The sequence below is a fragment of the Gopherus flavomarginatus genome, chromosome 4 (assembly GCF_025201925.1).
Source record: "Gopherus flavomarginatus isolate rGopFla2 chromosome 4, rGopFla2.mat.asm, whole genome shotgun sequence".
NCBI lineage: Eukaryota > Metazoa > Chordata > Testudines > Testudinidae > Gopherus > Gopherus flavomarginatus.
In genome coordinates this window covers 82,426,471-82,447,304 of record NC_066620.1, presented here as the reverse complement: position 1 = coordinate 82,447,304, position 20,834 = coordinate 82,426,471, and the positions used below count along the sequence as shown (strand labels likewise).

At 44.3% G+C, this 20,834-nt stretch overlaps 1 protein-coding gene across 4 annotated transcripts in view; it reads left to right on the top strand.

Annotated features, from left to right (window-relative positions):
- Positions 1-20,834, top strand: part of SLC35F3 (solute carrier family 35 member F3) — a 302,289-nt gene that overhangs the window by 263,658 nt on the left and 17,797 nt on the right. The gene's annotated exons all lie outside the window — the stretch shown is intronic.

Sequence of the window (20,834 nt, the reverse complement as noted above, 5' to 3'; positions counted from 1 at the left end):
GAGGAGGCGGGACAGGGGTGAGCTGGGGTGGGGAGTTCCCCTGCGTGCCGTGCCCCCCATTACTTGCTGCAGGTGGCCCTCTCCGCGCTCTCCTGCCCCAGCTCCCTCTGCCTAAATGCTGGCGGTGACCGGGGCAGCCGAAGATCCAGCCGCCGCGATTGCTGCCGAAGAAAATGCTCCCCCCAAATGCCAACGCCCTAGGCGATCGCCTGTGTCGCCTAAATGGTTACACTGGCCCTGTTCCTACCCCTCATGCAGGGGTCACGGCCACTGGACATGCTCCTGTGCTGAATGGGCTGCTATTGGGAAATGTAGTTTGTTCCCATAGGCTCCATATCCTCCTCTTGCTGTGGGACACAAAGTTTTTGTGTCTGCCTGCTCTGGCCTCTCCCAAGCCCCACAGCACTCTTCCCAGCCAGCCCCACTGTAGTTTCACCTCTCTGTGCTAGATTCTGCACAGAAAATCAACTTTTTTTAGGATTACCCCCACAACTGAAGGAAAAATTAAACAGCACAAAAATACACTTTATTTAGGACTATATACTTCCAACTTGGTTATTCTCATATGTTTGAAAATGATAACCATAAATACAAATACAAATCTGGTTTTACAAAACAGAAAGAAAAATATTTGTGTTAATGAGCACATTAAGATGTGTCAAAAACTACATGCATTCAACACTGTCACAGACATGGCTGAGCGACCTTGCTCTCCTTGCTGTTGGGAAAGATGAGACAGCAAGGTTGGAGCTGGACAGCATCATAAAACAATTTGCGAAGGAAAAGTGTCACTGAGGTGTGAGGTTCCAATAATTGGAATCCGCAAACCAACACAGTGTGGGTGAGATTCCACTTTTGTTTATCCTTGTGATTTTTGTTTTATGGGTGTGTGTTTTAACATTTTAAAAATCCTCAGGGAATGTGACCATTGGGCCACATGCTTCATGTTTGCTGACCATGGTCTGACCCTTAAATCTGCCCCAGAAGAATACTCTTTCTTAGAAGGGCATATATTTGGAGATTATTATTTAAAGAGCATCTAAAGATATGCCGGAATCTCACAACAAAAAGACACAAGCCCTGCGTGAAGGGGTTTACCAGCTAAGGCCTTGATCTTGCAACTGACACTTCGTGGAGTTCTGTGCTGGGGTAGCTGTCTACCCATGTGCTGTCAACTGCAGCATCAGGGCCTCACTGCAGGCAAGATGTAATGAGATAGAGGGGAAGAATGGTGAGTAACACCATGTAATAAGATTACATGGTGATACAGTGTATGCTACTCTGCAGCATGATAGAGCACAAGACTTTTTGATAAACAGAAAAATGAAACAGTATGAGACTTAATCAACAGCAGGTTTAACCACTGAAGACGTGAGCTGTGATGATGGATTTTAAAAAGGCGAGAGATGAGGTTTTGAGGACAAACTCAGGAAAGGCATTGCATGCACAGAGTTGGCATGAAAGAAGGTGCAGAGGTACGTGTGGGAGAACTGAACAAACAGGAAACGAGGCAGCCATCATTGTAGTAGAGAAGAGGGCATGGGAGGTGGGTATGTAATAGTGTAACACGGGAAATTGTTAGGGGAACCAGCTACAGATGCAGCCACGCCCCAATCAGGGCCTAGCTGGCCCTTATAAGAGGGCAGTGGGCCAGAAGCACAGAGACACACTGTCTCTAGATGTGGAGAGGGATGGGCCTGGCTGCTAGGAGCTAAGCAAGGTACCGAGACTGGAGCAGGGCTCGGGGAAGGCCAGAAGAACTGGGGAGCTCCAGCCTAGAAACCCCTGAGGCTACAGGCCTTGTTAAAGGCCAAGGAAAGGGTACTGAGGTTGCAGAGGGCAGCCCAAGGGTAGGCAGAGGCAGCAGTTCCAAACCCCCCTTACTGGTGATGAGTGGCACTTACACTGCAGTCTGCCCCAGGGAACGGGGGCTCGCTGATGACAGGCAGTAGCCATAGACTGAGGCGAGGTGGGGATAGAGGGTGGGGGTTCCCCGGGGAAGGGAGACCCAGATCTGTGAGGGTACTGCCAGGGGAAGCACCCCAGCCTGAAAGGGGCACTGGGGTCCAGGAGGGACTCGGGCCCAGCGGCAAGCAGGACACTGGCCTTCAGAGGGCGCTCCGGAGGCTGGAAACACTAATTCCCTGGACGACCAGCAGGAGGCGCTGCAGGGGTGAGTCCCGCCCCGTGACAGGCACCTTCTGAGTGGAGGTGGCTGACGGGCTTTTCTGACTCATCAGAGCTAGGGAAGAATCTTTTTCTGAAGCTTACAGCGTGTTCAAGAGGTGGGGAGTTGCCTCTCTGAGCCCAGAGCCAGAAGTAAAGGAACAGGGAGTGACACTTTTGTTAAAGAGACATGTGATGGGTACTACAAGTCACAAAATAAATGTTGGATGCCTCCATGCAGAATCCCGAGGGTATGTAGACTACTCCTCAGTGTCTGAACTGTGCAACATCCTAACTGTGATCTTCAACTTTCCACAGGAGCCGGCATGCAACATTGTACTGACATGTAAGCTGGTGGAATAACACAGCAGGGAAAAAGCAGTCATAGCCAGCAAGGTCTTTTCCTAAAAGCGTTGGTTAGTGTTGATAACAAAAGTGTTGTTTGTAGTGTAGCTGTAGCCGTGTCGATCCCAGGATGTTAGAGAGACAGGGTGGGTGAGGTAATGTCTTTTATTGGACTGACTTCTGTTGGTGAGAGAGACAAGGGTGTTTTGGTCTTTTATATTTTTCCTGTGTGAGGAAATCTGTGAGGGAGTGTAAAATGGTATTTGCATCCTTGGATCAGATGGCTTAAACTCCCTCTGAGATTTCTACAACTTCAACAACCACCATCCGTCCATTAAACTCTCTCTGGAACTCGCCCGCACCACCATCAATTTCCTGGACACCACGATCAGTTTCAGCAATGGAACCCTCCCATGGATCACCACACCTAGCTCCTGGATCCAGTAATCACTCCAAATATGCCAAAAACTCTGTTATCTATAGCCAGACACTCAGATGCCACAGAATATGCTTCGAGGCTAAAATCCAGGATATACACCTTAATACACTTAAAACCGCCTTCACCAAACAAGGATACTCTACCAGAGAAGTAGATTTCATCATGAAACAGGCTACCCAAATACCCCGAGAGAACCTGCTTCAATACAGAAATAAAATCCCCTCTGACTGCACATCCCTAGTTATCACCTACCACCCCACCCATGGAACCCTTATGAGGGATCATCAAATAACTACCTGCATCCCATACTCGATGGAAACCCCATCCTGAAAGAAATCTTTTCTGACTCCCACTTCTGGTCTTCACACAAGCCCCCAACCTCTCCAAGCTCATCACTAGAAGCAAGCACCCCACAGACCAGGACCCACCAACTCAAAGTGACACCAGACCCTGCCAGAACAACAGATGCAAAACCTGCAGAGATATCTCCACTGCTACAATGATCAACACCCCCCACAACACTCCTTTCAAGATCCATGGGTCCTACACATGCCTATCACAACATGTGGTATACCTCATCCAGTGCACTAAATGGCCCAACAACAACGATGTAGGTGAAACCAGACAATAACTATGCTCTTGAACTCACATAGGAAAATGATAAAAAACAAAAAAACCCTATTTACTTATAGGGGAACGCTTTTCACAAAGCAATCACTGTATATGTGGCCTATCAGTCTCCATCCTCATAGGAATCCAGCACAACACTTTCAAAAGACGAGCCTGGGCGCTTAAATTCATTACTCTGCTAGATACCAAAAATTATGGACTGAACAGAGACAATGGATTTATTGCTTATAACAACAACCTATAACCCACTAGCCCCGTCTTTTTGTCTTTTGACTGCAGAGGTATTACCAAGCTACTCTACCTTGAATGGGCCCTTACAATATGTGCTATTTGTGCTAAACAATCTGTTCCACCTTACATTTTTGCTGTGGTGCTGGGAGTTCCTTTCCCAGACCTGAGGAAGAGCTCTGTGTGGCTCAAAAGCTTGTCTCCCTCACCATCAGAAGTTGGTCCAATAAAAGATATTACCTCCCCCACCTTATCTCTCTCAAAGAGTTAGTTATAAGTTAACATTAAAAAAACCCCTCCATAGTTCAAGCCCGGCGCAAGACCCCAGAGGATAGAGCAGCCCCAGGCTTGGTCTACACTACGCATTTAAACCAATTTTAGCAGCGTTAAACCAATTTAACGCTGTACCCGTCCACACTACGAGGCCCTTTATATCGATATAAAGGGCTCTTTAAATCGGTTTCTGTACTCCTCCCCGACGAGAGGAGTAGCGCTAAAATCGGTATTACCATATCGGATTAGGGTTAGTGTGGCCGCAAATCGATGGTATTGGCCTCCGGGCGGTATCCCACAGTGCACCACTGTGACCGCTCTGGACAGCAATCTCAACTCGGACGCAGTGGCCAGGTAAACAGGAAAAGCCCCTTGAAATTTTGATTTTCATTTCCTGTTTACCCAGCGTGGAGCTCTGATCAGCACAGGTGGCAATGAAGTCCCAAATCCAAAAAGAGCTCCAGCATGGACCGTACGGGAGATACTGAATCTGATCACTGTATGGGGAGACAAATCTGTTCTATCAGAGCTCCGTTACAGAAGACGAAATGCTCAAGTGTTTGAAAAAAAATCTACAGGCTACACAGTGCTGCGTGACAAGCGTAACGGGAAGCCAGAGACTCAAATGGACGCTCATGGAGGGAGGGAGGCGGTACTGAGGACTCCAGCTATCCCACAGTCCACAGCAGTGTCTGAAAAGTATTTGCATTCTTGGCTGAGCTCCCAATGCCTGTAGGTTCAAACACATTGTCCAGCAAGGTTCAGGGAATAGATCGTCAATTTACTCCCCCCACACACACACGTGAAAGAAAAGGGAAAGAAATCGTTTCTTGACTTCTTTCAATGTCACCCTATGTCTACTGAATGCTGCTGGTAGACACGATGCTGCAGCAGTGAAGAGCAGTATCCACTCCTCTCCCCTCCCTGGTGGCAGATGGTACATGCTTGATAACTGCTGAATACCCCTGGCTGGCCTCAGGGGCGCCTGGGTAAAAATAGGAATGATTCCTGGTCATTCCCAGTAGATGGTACAGAACGGCTGGTAACCATCTTCATCATAGCCACTGGGGGCTGAGCTCCATCAGCCCCCTTCCTTTCCTGTGTAAAGAAAAGATTCTGTCCTGCCTGGACTATCGTAGCAGCAGCATACTGAGCTCCTCTCCCCCGCACTGCTTAATGTCCTGCCTGGACTGTCATAGCATGGGGAGGCTGCCTCCCCCTCATTTTATCTCACTAACAAGTCACTGTTTCTTATTCCTGCATTCTTTATAACTTCATGACACAAATGGGGGGGACACTGCCACGGTAGCCCAGGAAGGTTGGGGGAGGAGGGAAGCAACGGGTGGGGTTGTTGCAGGGGCACCCCCCGTGAATGGCATGTAGCTCATCATTTCTGCAGGATCTGACACGGAGCAGCTGTGCTCTCTGATACACTGGTTCTCTAGTATACTTGCCCCATATTCTAGGCAGGACTGACTATTTTTAAAAACCATAAAGGAGGGATTGACTCAGGGAGTCATTCCCAGTTTTGCTTTTGCGCCCCCAGCCGATCTCAGCCAGGGGCACCCGTGATAGCAGCAGACAGCACAGAAGGACAGATAACCGTCATCTCATTGCCAAATTACACTGGCAGCAGACAGTACAGAACGACTGATAACTGTCTCTGCTATGAAAAAGCAAATGAATGCTGCTGTGTAGCGCTGGAGTATCGCTTCTGTCTGCGGCATCCAGTACACATACGGTGACTGTAAAAAAAAAAGCTGAACGGGCGTCATGGTTGCCGTGCTATGGCGTCTGCCAGGGCAATCCAGGGAAAAAGGGCGCAAAATGACTGTCTGCCGTTGCTTTCGTGGAGGAAGGAATGACTGACGACATTTACCCAGAATCACCCGCGACAATGATTTTTGACCCATCAGCCACTGAGCTCTCAACCCAGAATTCTAAGGGGCGGGGGAGACTGCGGGAACTATGGGATAGCTACGGAATAGCTACCCACAGTGCAACGCTCCGGAAATCGATGCTAGCCTTGGACCATGCACACACACCACCGAATTAATGTGCTTAGTGTGGCCGTGTGCACTCGACTTTATACAATCTGTTTTATAAAACCGGTTTATGTAAAATTGGAATTATCCCGCAGTGTAGATGTACCCCAAGAGTATGTATTCCTGCTGCTTCTCAAGCAGCTGCTCTCATAATCCTTCCCTGGAGCAGCTGTTCAAGGGAGAAGGAAGCTGTGCTGGAGTTAAGCCCTTGTTCACTGTAGGCCCCTGTAACCCATGAGAGGGCATCTTTCAGGGATGACCTCAATGAAGTTGGATGTAATATCCACACAGCTTTTCCATCTTGTTTAGTTCGTAAACACAACGCTTGGGGAGTAAGACTCTCACTATGACCCAAACAGGGTGAGTGATGACAAAACAACCCTTGTATATTCTTTTATGTTTTAAGTGAATTCACTGGCTAAGACTGTATCCAGATAAGATTGAGGTGACGTTGGTTCACACTGCGTTCAAACCTATTTTGTCATCCCTTATTATTATGCTCACAATTATCTAGCAAATGAGCTCACTGGCAGAAATGTTCACTGAAACAGGGCGCTTTATGCAAATATCACAAGCTAAGTTCCCACTGAACTCTTTGGGGACTGTAAGGAACACAGAAGCAGGAACCAGAGTCTGATGGCACCACTTTGATAAATGTACTGTGTTTCCTTCGTTGCTTCATTGTTCTTGCCATTTGTCCATATTTTGAGGGGCTTTAATTTCTTGCCTATATTTTTCCGCTTGTTGTAATTCCCCCTCCTTTTTGTTTCTTTTTTTTTTTGCAGCTTTAGCTGCACCCTCATTTGCAGTCATTACCGCTGAGCCAGAATCCAGCTGAGTCTCTTTGTTCCCCTGGTAACCCAAAACACAAACCAATGCATGTTGTTTTATAGACTAAACCTTCCTCTCCCTCATTTAATGGATTTTAAAGTGTTTAGGGAGGCCAGCATTCCTACAGTTATTGAGGCTTGCACACCTCTATTTTAATGCAGTCAAAATAGCAACCAATTCTAAGTATATCAACAATCAGCCCTCTGTGAGCTTTAGTCAGTCAGTGTCTTTCTTGGTACATGAAAGGCTGCCATGGCATATCCTGGCTTTAAAGTGTTTGATCCAGTAGTGCAAGTTTCCTTAAAACAATGGTTATTTGCTCCTTTTATCGTCTGCATGTTACATACCGATAATTACTATTCTTTAGCATAGTTGTAACAACATTATAGGCCTCATTCTCACATGACGTTGTCATTTGCACCCTGTGTAAAATGAATGCCAAGCAGTTGTGAAATGCTCCTGTATCAGAATTCTGCACTTTTTCACACTGCTTTCATGCACACTGCTTATACATGCTAAACTCATAAGTTTTTTGCCTTCTGTGACACTGACAGAGAGATCTACACAGCTGTTCTTCCCCCTCCCCCCAGGTATTAATACATACTCTGGGTTAATGAATAAGTAAAAAGTGATTTTATTAAATACAAATGGTGGGATTTAAGTGGTTACAAGTAATAACAAACAGAACAAAGTAAATTACCAAACAAAATAAAGCACGCCAGTCTAAGCCTAATACAGTAGGAAAGTAAATGCAGGTAAATATCACCCTCAGAGATGTTCCAGTAAGCTTCTTTGACAGACTAGCCTCCTTCTAGTCTGGGCCCAATTCTTTCCCCTGATGCAGTCCAACTTGTTCCAACTCAGGTGGTAGCTAGGAGATGTCTCATGACTGCAGCCCCCTTTGTTCTGTTCCACCCCCTTCTATAGTTCTGGCACAAGGCGGGAATCTTTTGTCTCTTTGGGTCCCCACCACTTCTAAATGGAAAAGCACCAGGTTTAAGATGGATTCCAGTACCAGGTGACATGATCACATGTCCTGTGAGACTTCATTCTTCATTTTCCCCAGCCTGCTTCACAGGTAGACTTGCAAGTAAACAGAGCCATCCACAGTGAATTGTCCTGGTTAATGGGAGCCATCAAGATTCCAAACCACCATTAATGGCCCACACTTTGCATAATTACAATAGGACCTCAGAGTTATATTTCATATTTCTAGTTTCAGATACAAGAATGATACATTCATACAAATAGGATGAATACATGCAGAAGAACATAACCTTTGCACAGATATGTTACATGGCATATCTAGCATAAAACATATTCCAGTTGTATCATATTTACATACATAAGCATATTTCTATAAAGCATTATGGTGTGCAATGTCACACCATCCTTCACTTAAAGAGCAGGGCCCTAGTCTCCATTTTCAGTAGTCTAATAGCATCTGATTAGGGTACTCGGGGGAAGGGGGTGTCCCATCCTTTCCCATATATTCTCTGTCAGTATTTCAGCCACTTTTTCATACCATAAATGAACTCATAGCATTTTCAGCCCATTCCTAAAATTTTCATCGCTGTTCACATTCATTAGGATTTTTTTTACGTAATAATTTCATTTTACGTAATAATAACACTGAGCACTTATACACTGCCCTGCATTTCAAAGTGACATAAAAATATTAACTAGTTAATCAGCTTTGTGACAACTTGCCCATAATACATGATCTTGTATATTGACTTATCCTTCAGTTAATTGTGAAAGTTCTGCCTGTTTCAGTGATATTTATATTCAAGGCTTGAGAACCTCCAAGATGATAGGTATAAGTAGCACAAGGAGGACTTTATACATTCTAGGATGCTTGTAGAATCTCACAGGATGTGTAAGGCTGCCATGCTGTGAAAGACCCCAGGCCTGCAAAGGGATCCATACAGGCATGAGTTTCCATCCATAAGGTTCTTTTGCAGGATCAGGGACAAAGTGATGACCAGCAGCAGTTCCGCCATTTAGACGTAGATGATCTCAGAAGAATGAGAACCCCAAATCAGAGTAAAATAAAATCAAAGATAAATAAAATAATGTAATACAATAGCACTCAGAGGTCTGAATCATGACTGAGGCCCCACTGTGCTAGATCTTGTGCATATGCATAACAAGACATGATCCTGGCTCCAAAGAGTTCACAGTCTGATTTAATACAAGGTGCACCAAGTGGGTGAGAGAGCCTGAGGAAGTGACTACTAATGTGATGTACTTTCATCCCAATTCTATCCATGCTCAAGGGTGTTAATGGAACACAGTCTTCCAGAGGAAGATGCTATATGGAGGCAGCTGCTCCATTGTGACAGGACAGCTGTTCCAAAGTACGTAGGCTCATAGCATTTAAGGCAAGAAGGGACCAACAGATCATCTAGTCTGACTGCCTAGCCACCCGCACACTAAATCAGAGTTAGCTTGAATCCAGCTAGCACTGGTAACAACAGCAGTGAAGACAGCACCACCCAGGCTTCAGTGTAGGTAGTGCAAGTCTAGTATGGCCCCTGGATGCATTTTTGGCTCACTAGCCCGTACTGAAGTCCATGCATCGCTGTCTTCATTGCTATTGTTACCTGCTCTAGCTGGATTCAAGCCAGCCTGGATAGGCTAGTTCCTGCACAGCGCTAGCTCCGGTAGGTCAGCCTGTGCCCAGCTTTTGCTGTGTAGACATGCCTCTAATGTCACTTGGTGATAGCAGTGTAGCTGCTATTATATCACAGTGATGTGTGTGATGCACTTAGATCCTTTAGTGAGAGGTGCTGTAGGAAAAGCCTGTGATGGATCTACGGAATAGATCACTGTTTATGCCATTGACTCGAACTAAACTGTTCACTACTTTAGTATTTTATGTATTCATTCTTGTTTTCTTCATAATCTTTATGTACATCGTCATTAACGTAGTAAATGGCAAATTAATTGGTGCATGACAATAACACAATCAGCTCCTCAAAAACATTTCTAAACACGGGGAGCTCTGCATCTCCAAATAAGGTAAATCAAAAATGGTTACTGCCTAAATTGCATGCTAAATAAGTAAAAGCAGGTGTTGCAACTAAATAAAACTTCTAACTGAAATGCTACATTAAAATCATTGCTTCTAAGTTTCTTTCCCATCAGTCTCACAATTAAAGTTTTTAGCAGCATGCATCATCCTTTGCCTTTTCTGTCTTTAATTATTGTCACATAATTGGTCTGATTCTCCATTGCTTTGCATTATATGTAGTCATTTACACCTGTGCAATATGTGCATCAAACCCACCAAATGAGAATGGATGCATTTTATACCCACTTTGCACAGGTGTAGATGATTGCACAGGTTGCAAGGCAGAGGAGAGTGAGACCCAATATTTATATAGCTGGGTAGGCCAGAATAAGTATGTGTAGAGTTGCACCAGTGCTGACCTGAGTGATCTGACCAATTGGTGCTACAAGCCAATAGAAAAGATGATTGAAGATAACCCACTGGAGTTGACAGTAAACATATGGGAAAAACAAAGTGAAATATGAGAAGACATGAGAGGAATATTTATCAGAAGTGAATAATTTAGGCAAAACAATCACTTTCCAAACCTTTTACTTCCTGTATTTTTGATCCTTTAATTACACAACTTGCTTATCACTTTAATACTATTAGAGTTTAACTTAGCTCAGTGGTCAGAGGCATTTGTATTGGAAGCAGAGTTCTGTCCTCACTAATGTCCTTGAAACATGAGTTGTCACAGTGTGCAGCAAAGCTGAAAACGATGAGGAGCTCTGTCATTGATCTCCATTGAAATTCTCCATACAATTCTTCAGTGCAGAATGGAGAGGAGAATTTTGTCCTGTATCTCTAGTTATGTTGAAAGCCTACGAGTGAGAGTATATGCCCACAGAGATATATTTCTATGGATGCTTGTATTCTGGTTTTGTAAAAAAACAAAACAAAAAACTGTCCATTGGGATCTTACTATAGGCAGCCCTAGCTGTTCCACAAAAAGATTTCAATGCCTGTTCTGGGGTCTCTTCTCTTCTGGGAACATATTCTTTACTGTAACTCCCCTTTGTTCTAACTAGACTTACAGGTGAGAATCTAATGAGACTAGAGGCTAGGTTTGCCATTGGCATGAGCAAATGCAACACTATTACTAGCAATATATTACATATTACACATGCTGACAACAAATGCAAATTTAGCCCTTGCACCTATTCGATACCTTGTTCTTCTTCAGTTGTGATATACATCAGTTGAGAAATACCTTTATTTGTTCAAGGATTCAGCACTCCAGTGTTTTACTGACATAATCTAGCTTTGGACAATATACACAACAGACGCTGGGACAGACTTTGTCTGGCACCAGAATGTAGCACTTAATACAGGGAGCCTTTTTTGTTTATTTTTTCTCAAGAAGACACTTTTTTATTTGTGTGTACTTTCAAGAAACCAAATCCACGTATTTTCTGTGTAGAAAGTGTGGGGTAAATATCTGGGGCAAGATTTACCAGAACACTCACTGCTTTGTGCCACTCCAGCAACACAAAACAACTGTAGATCCAGACAGTTAAGCTGGCTTTAACAGCTGCTTTGCATTGCTGGCACTGAGTAAAGCAGCTGGAAGGTACCGATGAATCTGGTCCCATGATTAGGGGTTAACAGGTGAGTCGTATTAGATAACCTTAGCAACTCTTAGACCGGCACAGAGTTTGGAAGAGTTCTGTTATCATTCACATCTGTATTCAATCTATAGAAAAGGACTACAGAGAACTGAAAAGGCAGCATCTTTTCAGGGAACTTGATGCCAATAATACTGAGCAAGGCCAATTAGAGAGAGTGACTGTGTCACATATTAAAAGACAAAAAAAACCAACCAAATAGAAGGTGCGACAGGTACAAAACTCCATTGCAATCTAGTTCGTACACAGTTCTGTGGTGGGAGAGCCCTATTCTGGTATAGCTCTCACCAGCCAGGCAGTACCATTGCACAAACTAAACAGCAAGGCAAGGTAGTTTTGGCTCAGTAAGGCAGATCAGTGAGACCTCTTGCTCTGATGAGAGGTTGCAAAATACTTTTTCCCCAGCAGCACATCCTTCTCATCCAACTCCTGTAGATTTTGTTTTTCAGCTTCCAGTGCCTCCCCACCCAGACAGCTCCACCACTCCTGTAGAGTTTGATCTACCAGCAACCACCTCACACACACCTCTGGGTTATGATTTTTACTTTTTCCAGCAGAATCCTCTTCCTGGCCACAGGAGAGGTTCTGCAGCTCCATATGTTTGATTAATTTAGGTCTCATTTAGGACCAGGTTCTGACTAGTCCCACATGGGCATGCAGGGTTGTGGGTAAGGATGCTGGAGCAAGGAGCCAGGGCAGAGGGCAGCCACTCTACCTTGAGTTTGGGCACTGTTCCTTCTTGGCACCTCTGTGTGTTCAGGCTACCCTAGAGGAGGCAAGGAAGAGCAGGGTCCCATTCCACCCTCTGCACCAGCTAGCACAGCTGCCAGGACACACAAGGGGATATATATGCTGTAGCATCCTAAAGGATTGTGTAGCAAGATATGCTCTCCCTCTGTGCCTGGTAGTTGTGGGCAGGAATTATGTCACAATGAAACAAAAACCCTCCTAGAACTGCCCCTGGGGCAGGATAGCTTTGAGTAGCTAAACACCGCCTTTAGCTTTGCTCTGTCCCAGTTCCGAGCATTCCCAATCAGTACATGGCTCTGCAATAAACTCAAAGGGCTCTCAGACTGGCGTAAGTTAAGAATTTAATGTAGTTACACCTGCATCAAACTTGTGTGAGAGAAAAGAGAATCCAGTCCAACGTGTGGCATGTGCCTGTCTTTATCGCCTATACTTTCATCTAGAACTATGCAGAGTGAAACTGGTTAAACTACGGGTGCGTAAGCACACCTGCAGTATAATATTTCTCTGGAAGTGGTTCCAAACTGCCACATGTGACAAGCCTCCCCATCTCTCAGTTCGTAATGCCATGCTATGACGTATTAACAGAATTATCCACTTTCTACTTCAGTCATGGTCTTTGGATTTCTTGAGAGTGTGAATACTGTATTTCTGAATGCGAGCAAGACTCCCAGCACTAACAGAACACAGAAGCAGGCTGTTGATACTTACATTGCCACTTTCTACCACCTTGAATTCTACCCCTACTTATGGTTTTCATTTTTTTAAACCGGTGCATGTGATCAGTTGCAATAGCTTATTAGCAATCCTGGCAGCAGAATCAATTAAATTAATGTCTGTGACCACCCTCTCTCAGGAACGTGTTAAAATGGTGTTGTGTACCGTAACATGAAAGCATCCTGCTGTCCTGCCAGTTGAAATTACTGCAGAAGATTCACCATGGGTTACACCTGCAGGTGCAGGGATCCCACAGGCTTAATGTCTACTAAGGGAAGGTTTTGACAGCCGACAGTGGTTGCAGCCATCTCTTCACTGGGGGGTCCTTAAAGAGCCAGTACAGCCCAAAAAATGGTCAGCAGTGACCAGGAAGGGAACGTGACCAGAGTGACTGAAGGATCCACTGATCTGGTGCACCCTCTGAGTTCCGTACCCTGATGGGATTTCTATAGACCCCACTCCAGGGCCAAGGTTCTTGATGGTGCAGAGGGATCCATTTTGCACTGCCCTGTTCCAAGCAGAGTGAAACTTGGTCCATCACTGCACAAACAAAAGCTGGGTCAGCAAGAGTGCAGCCAGGCAGTTTTTAAGACATAACTTTGATATACGTGAGACTATCTGAACTGTGGAATTTCAGTAGGTTATGGAGGGGGATTGGGTTTGATCATTTTCAGTTAAGGATCAATGTAATTTGCAAGCTTTGAGAGGATTGGGGGTATCTCTGGCTGAGCTCAGTCTGAGATTTAGAAATTAGAAGAGCACTACAAGATTATTCATTTCACATAACCTGTCTGCCACCGTTTGACTTTCAGCAGGACACGGGCACTTTTGAAAATTTTAGCCCTTATCTATAGCTATGAGATGACAAGTTAACAAATCCACATGCACACACACTATCTATATAATGGAACAGGCAGAACAGGTTAAGGCAGTCACTCTTGCTGGGCCTCTTGTAGGCACGTGACCATAGTATGTCCATGACAGACATATCTGATTGTCCTCATCAGTCAGTCCCTTATTTAAGCTTAAAATATGCCACTGGATATGAAGGTGGGGTGTTCACTGAGAGCTTCAGACTGAGTCACAAGGGTGAGGACCAAAGGTACAGGTTACATGGGAGTGAAGCTTGTAGGAGAGAGTCTGTCAATCAGTAGTTCTGAAGGGAGCTGCCCTTGACTGCAGAAATGCTCCAAAATTGTAATGGCTTTGAGTTTGGAATAAGGACTCTGCCATTGCTCTACATGAGAGTACCTAGAATTAAATGAGGATATTGATATAATAGGCATTACAGAAACTTGGTGGAATGAGGATAATCAATAAGACATGGCAATACCAGGGTATAAAATATATAGCAATGATGAGTAGGTCATGCTGGTGGAGGAGTGGCTCTATATATAGCAGTAGGAAAATGCTGCTGACCACTTCACCAGGATGGTGACGGTGATTGTGAAATGCTCAGGTTGATTAGAGAGGCAGAAAACCCACTAATAATGGGAGATTTCAGCTGTCCCCATATTGCCAGGGTACGTCACCTCAGGAAGGGATGCAGAAATAACATGTCTAGACGCATTAAATGACTGCTTCCTGGAACAGCATGTCCTGAAACTTACAAAGCAGTTCTGGATTTAGTCCTAAGTGGAACACAGGATCTATTCCAAAAGGTGAATATAGTTGAATTGCTCAGTAAGAGCAACCATAATGTTATTAAATTGAAATCCCTGTGGGAGGGAAAATGCCAAAGAAGCCCATCACTGTAGCATTTAACCTCAAAAAGGGGAACTACACAAAAATGAGGAAGGTAAACAGAAATTAAAAGGAACATTCACAAGGGTGAAATGCCTGTAAGCTGCACTGGGACTATTTAAAAACATCATAAGAGAGGCTCAAACTAAATGCATACCCCAAATGAAAAAAACAATAAGAGGACCTGTGATGTCGTGTCCACTCCACACAAGTCCTCAGCAAGTTAATATTGGCCAGAAGGGGCCAATCAACCGCATATGCTGCACCTGAAGAAGAACCAGGGATTGATATATCTAATGGCAGATGAAGCCTAGCTGGGGTAGGATTATAAACCAGGAAGAGTCTGCAGGAAAGAGGTTTGCAGTCACTCCCTAGATGGAAAGATTGTTGGCCACAGACAAGGAAAAGATTCAGGGGGAGAGTAAGTTCTGGGGTCCTGCTCTGGACTGAGGAGTCTGGCAGGAGGCCAGGAGACTCTCCCGTGACAAACAAGAGATAGGCAAGGTGATAGAGAGATGAGGTTGGAAGGAGCCCAGGGAAACACAGCCTGAGCAAACCTGGATTGCTAGTCATAGGGCTCCTGGGCTGAAACCCAGAGTAGCGGGTGGGCCAGGTTCCCCAACCTGCCACAGGAAAGTGACACAGGACCTGGAGACTGGAATGGAAGACTATCTGAGACAGTGTCTGGACAGTTTGTCTGGTGAGACTTTGTTATCTCAAAAGGGGAGGAACTCTATAGTGACCTGGTGTGAGAAGAAGAAGTACCCTGAGTCACAAGGGGGGGCGGTCCACAGCATGGGCATCCAATGGAAGGGGGTGCCACATGGGGTGAGAGTTATTTTCCAGCCCCAAGGAGGCACATAAAAATGCTGCATGGGTAAACAGCAAAGTAAACGAGGCGGTTAGAGGCAAAAAGGCACTCTTTAAAAACTGGAAGGCAAATCCTAGTGTGGAAAATAGAAAAGAGCATAAACTCTGACAAGTGTAATAAGGAAGGCCAAAAAAGAATTTGAAGAGCAATTAGCACAACACAACACAACACAAACACTAATAGCAAAAAACCCTTTAAGTACATCAGAAGCAGGAAGCCTGTTAAATAGTCAGTGGGACTACTGGGCGATTGAGGCACTAAAGGGGCACTCGAGGAAGACAAGGCTGTTACAGAATAGCTAAATGAATTCTTTGCATCAGTCTTCACTTCAGAGGATGAGTGAAAATCCCCACATCCAAACCATTCTTTTTAGGTGGCAAATCTGAGAAACTGTCCCAGATTGAGGTATCGATAGGTTTTGGAACAAACCAATAAAGTAAACAGTAATAAGTCACAAGAACCACATGGTATTCACCCAAGAGTTCTGAAGGAACTCAGATATGAAATTGCAGTACTACTAACTGTGGGGTGTAACCTGTTGTTTAAATCAGCCTCTGTGCCAGATGCTGGATAGCTAATTTAATGCTGATTTTCTTTTTTAAAGGCTCCACAGGCGATCCTGGCAATTACAGGCCAGTGAGTCTGACTTCAGTACCAGGCAAATTGATTGAAACTATCATAAAGAACAGAATTATCAAGCAAACCCAATATGTTGGGGGAAAGTCAACACAGCTTGCCTCACCAATCTATTAGAATTCTTTGAGGGAGTCAACAAGCATATGGAGGAGGATGGTTCAATCAATATAGTTCACTTGAGCTTTCAGAAAGCTTTTGACAAGGTCCCTCACCAAAGGCTCTTAAACAAAGTAAGCTGTCATGGGATAAGAGGGAAGATCCCCTCATGGATTAATAACTGATTAAAATATCAGAAACAAAGGGTAGGAATAAGTAGTTTTCACAACAGAAAGAAGTAAACAATGGAGTTCCCTCATGGGTCTGTACTGGGACTAGTGCTGTTCAACATATTCATAAATGATCTGGAAAACAGGGTGAACAGTGCGGTGACAAAATTTGTAGATGATACAAAATTACTCAAGATAGTTAATTACAAAGCTGACTGCAAAGAGTTGCAAAGGATTCTCACTAAACTGGGTGACAAAATGGCAGATGAAATGCATGTTGATAAATGCAAAGTAATAAACATTGGAGAAAAGTATCCCAACTATACATATAAAATGAGGGGCTCTAAATTAGCTCAAGAAAGAGATTGTGGCGTCATTGTAGATAGTTGCCTGAAAACATCCACTTAGTGTGCAGCAACAGTCAAAATTGCAAACAGAATTTTAGGAACCATTAGGAAAAGGAGAGATAATAAGACAGAAAATATCATAATGCCACTGTATAAATCCATGGTACAGCCACACCTGGAATACTTTGTGCAGTTCTGGTCTCCCCATCTCAGAAAAGATATATTAGAATTAGAAGAGGTGCAGAGAAGAGCAACAACAATGATTAGGGGTATGGAACAACTTCCATACGAGGAAAAATTAAGAAGACTGGACTGTTCATTTTAGGAAAGAGACGACTAAGGGGGAGGCTATGATAGAGGTCTATACAATCATGAATAGTGTGGAGAAAGTGACTAAGGAAGTATTATTTACCCCTTCACATAACACACGATCCAGAGGTCACCCAATGAAATTAATAGGCAGCCATAGGCGCTGACTCTGTGGGTGCTCCAGGGCTGGAGCACCCATGGGGAAAAATTGGTGCATGCTCTGCACCCACCAGCAGCTCCCCGCCCTGTCCCCCCGCACCAGCTCACCTCTGCCTCTGCCTCTTCCTCTGAGCACACTGCCACATCTTGATCTCCTCGCTCCCTCCCAGTGCTTGGGGGAGGAGGCGGAGATTTTGGGAGGGGTCCAATGGGGCAAGGAGGGGCGGAGTTAGGGCAGGGACTTTGGGGCCAGGGTGGAGTCGGGGTGGGAGCAGGGCCGGGGGCGCGATTACCCACCGACGCAGAAAAAAGTTGTCGCCTGTTTAGTCAGCAGGTTTAAACCAAACAAAAGGAAATACTTCTTCACACAGTGCACAGTCAACCCATGGAGCTCATTGCCAGGGGATGTTGTGAAGGCCAAAAGTATAAATAGGTTCAAAAAAGAATTAGATAAGTTCATGGACGATAGGTCCATCAGTGACCCAGTATGGCCATTGTTATGTTCTTGTCAGTGATTGCTGTAGGCTTTTCTTGCAGTTGCTTTGTGCTAAGTGTTGTACAGATATAACGGCCACCTGCTGCTGGTGTGTTATGTTCTTCTGCTATAGAGTGCACTCTAGGGGAGGACACACACACACAAACACACACTTTTAATCTCCATAGAGCTTGTCAGCACAGAACCCAGTTACTCATTCTGTGTGCTGGCATCACATTGTTTGAAAGTGCAGTTGTGTTGTAATTAGTGCCAACAACACAGGAGATACTCCTATTTACAAAATTCCCATTTACAAATGTTTATTTTAGTTCTTTTTAAAAGATGCCCATTCAGTGTCCTAAGTGCATGTGCCCATATTAAGATATGGCAATAATTTAGGACCAGTATCCAAGAGATTGAACCCTCCTAATGAAAGTACCACTGTCTCCATCTACCTGATCACCCTCTCCCCAGGCCCCAGAAAAGCCAAAGACCAGTCTGGCAGCAAGACTAGGGGGACCAACAAATTCAGGCATTGTCAAACTGAAGCAGGAAGAGTTGCACAGTTGAGGACCCTCACTGAGAGCAACCTGTCACCTGCACCCTCATAATCAAACCAGAGGCTGCTAACTGAAATGCTTCAGATGATCTGAAGTGCTGGAGGCACATCACACAAGGCAAGTTGCAGTCTCTGACTACCTAGAGTTGGTAGACAGACAAGCAGGCTCCAGTCCACTTAAAGCTCTATGGGTGTGATCAAAAGCCCACTGAAGTCAATGGAAATCTTTCCACTAATGTCAGTGGGCTTTGGATCAGGGCTTATACAAAACTCCATGACCTGTGTTGCGCAGGTCAAGCTAGATTATCATAATGGTCTCTTCTGGCCTGAGAGACTCTGAATCTATAAACAATTGATAATTTTTTCTTGAGAAATAGGAAGAATATTTTTGTTACTAGATGAGATTGTTTAAATATTTAAAACAAGTTGCCTCTTTCAGTGTATTTAAGCATGCATGGATGGCAGTGGGACAGAACCTCTGATCGAGCATATGATTAAATTGATTTTTACCAAACAGTATTCGTAAAATATGAAGATTAAAACATTTGATGTGCATCATGTAGCTGTGCGGCTGGAATAAAAATGATGCACAGCATGCTGATATTTAAGAAATAGCTGCCTCCAAAGTGTACTTAAGAGGTGTTTAATGAAGAGGCCAATTATCCATTGCTGATTTCACATCGAGGCTGTGCTATAATTACCGTAGCTCCAGAGGTCATGTCTTAGTCCTATCTTGTTTCTCACAAAACTTTTGCAGTGGGGTATTTATCTAACATTATTCATCCACAGCAACCTTTGTCAGATGCCTGTTGGTAAGTCTTCACAAGTAATGGGCTTTTTCCTTTGAGCACTGTATTGTTTTGGTCTCATCTGATGGTGCACCAAGAAAACATTGAGCTGCTCTGATAAATAACTAGGAAGATGTAGGGAGAGAAATCTATTGAGAGCAAGCTGTCATACTTTGAAGGATTTTGTGCATAAAAAATGCCACATATCCCTCAGGTCTCCTTGGACTTTATTAGCATGATGTTTAGAAGGCACCAAAAATGAGTAGATTTAAGGGTGAGTATATTTGTCAGCAACAACAACCCCTTACTTCTCACTTACCTGGAAAAGACATGGCCTGATGGTAAGAAGACTGGGGTTCTGATTTTCCATCTTTTCACCTTGTGCAGTCCTTCATACATTTGCAGAATGCAAAGAGGGTACAAAAGACTAGCAAATCAGAATGGTTGTATTTTACACTGGGCTTGCACTCTTTTTGCACAGGTTGAAGTGATTATACAAGGTTCAAGGCAGTGTAGAATCTCTCAGGAACCTTTAGTGTAGGAGAGCACATATTCTGATCCCAGCTGAACCACTGACTCACCTTGGACAAATTTCTTGACCTCCTTGTGTCTCAGTGAAATCCAGCTAAAAAATTAGAAGGGCCTAACCAAAAACCTGTTGCTTTTCAAAGAAGAGAACTCCTCCAAAATGTCAGAGAGCAGCCCTTCCCAAAGTAACAACATGACAACATTTCTGAAGAGCCCGTTTGTGTGTGTGAGAGAGGTAGCTGGGAGAAGCTCTAGATTACTATTCTTTCTAATGTGGTAGCACCAAAAGATCCCAGGATTGGGTCCCCATTGTGCTGTGTGCACCCAACCCAACCAGAATCCAGGTTTCAGAGATGAATTATTGTCACCAGACTGTGAAGACTCCTCCCGCTATCTGCTGCTACTTCCATGTGGAGGATTGCAAGAGAGGCAGAGGGCTTGGTGCTCTAGTGGGTCTCTCAGGATGCAGGACTGGGCTGGAAGGCCCTGGTTTATCCTCTCAACTCTAATTGGTATGGGTTGTTTTGGGGAAAGAGCTCTGAGGGTCTGGTAAGGGCCATCTGAACGTCATTAGGCTGCAAACAATATTCTTCAGATTACAAATCCCTGTGTTTCCATTTTGCATTACTGAATTTGCATGCAAACAACTTGACTAGCACATGTCATTTTAGTTTTACAGTAGTCATAAAGCCAGTGACTCTTGATTTTTAGCTTACAATGTTTGCACCAAAAAAGATGTCCTACAGCTGTGTTCTTGACACCTCTAACTATCTAATCCCTGCTTTATCACCATCTCAGCAATCTGTTTGACATTAAACATCATGTTTATATTGATGACACCAAACTTTTTCCCATCCATCCTTTGTCCCTGCCAACATCTCCACCTCTCTGTGCACTCTCTCTGTCATATATTCCTTAGTGCTTGGTTCCACTCAAATTTTCTCCACCCTATTGTCTCCAAGACTGGTTCCTTCTCTTAGACTAGAGTAAATGCCCTAATGCTCCCTAATTTCTTCCATCTACCTCCTTGACTGATCTTGCCTTGTCGG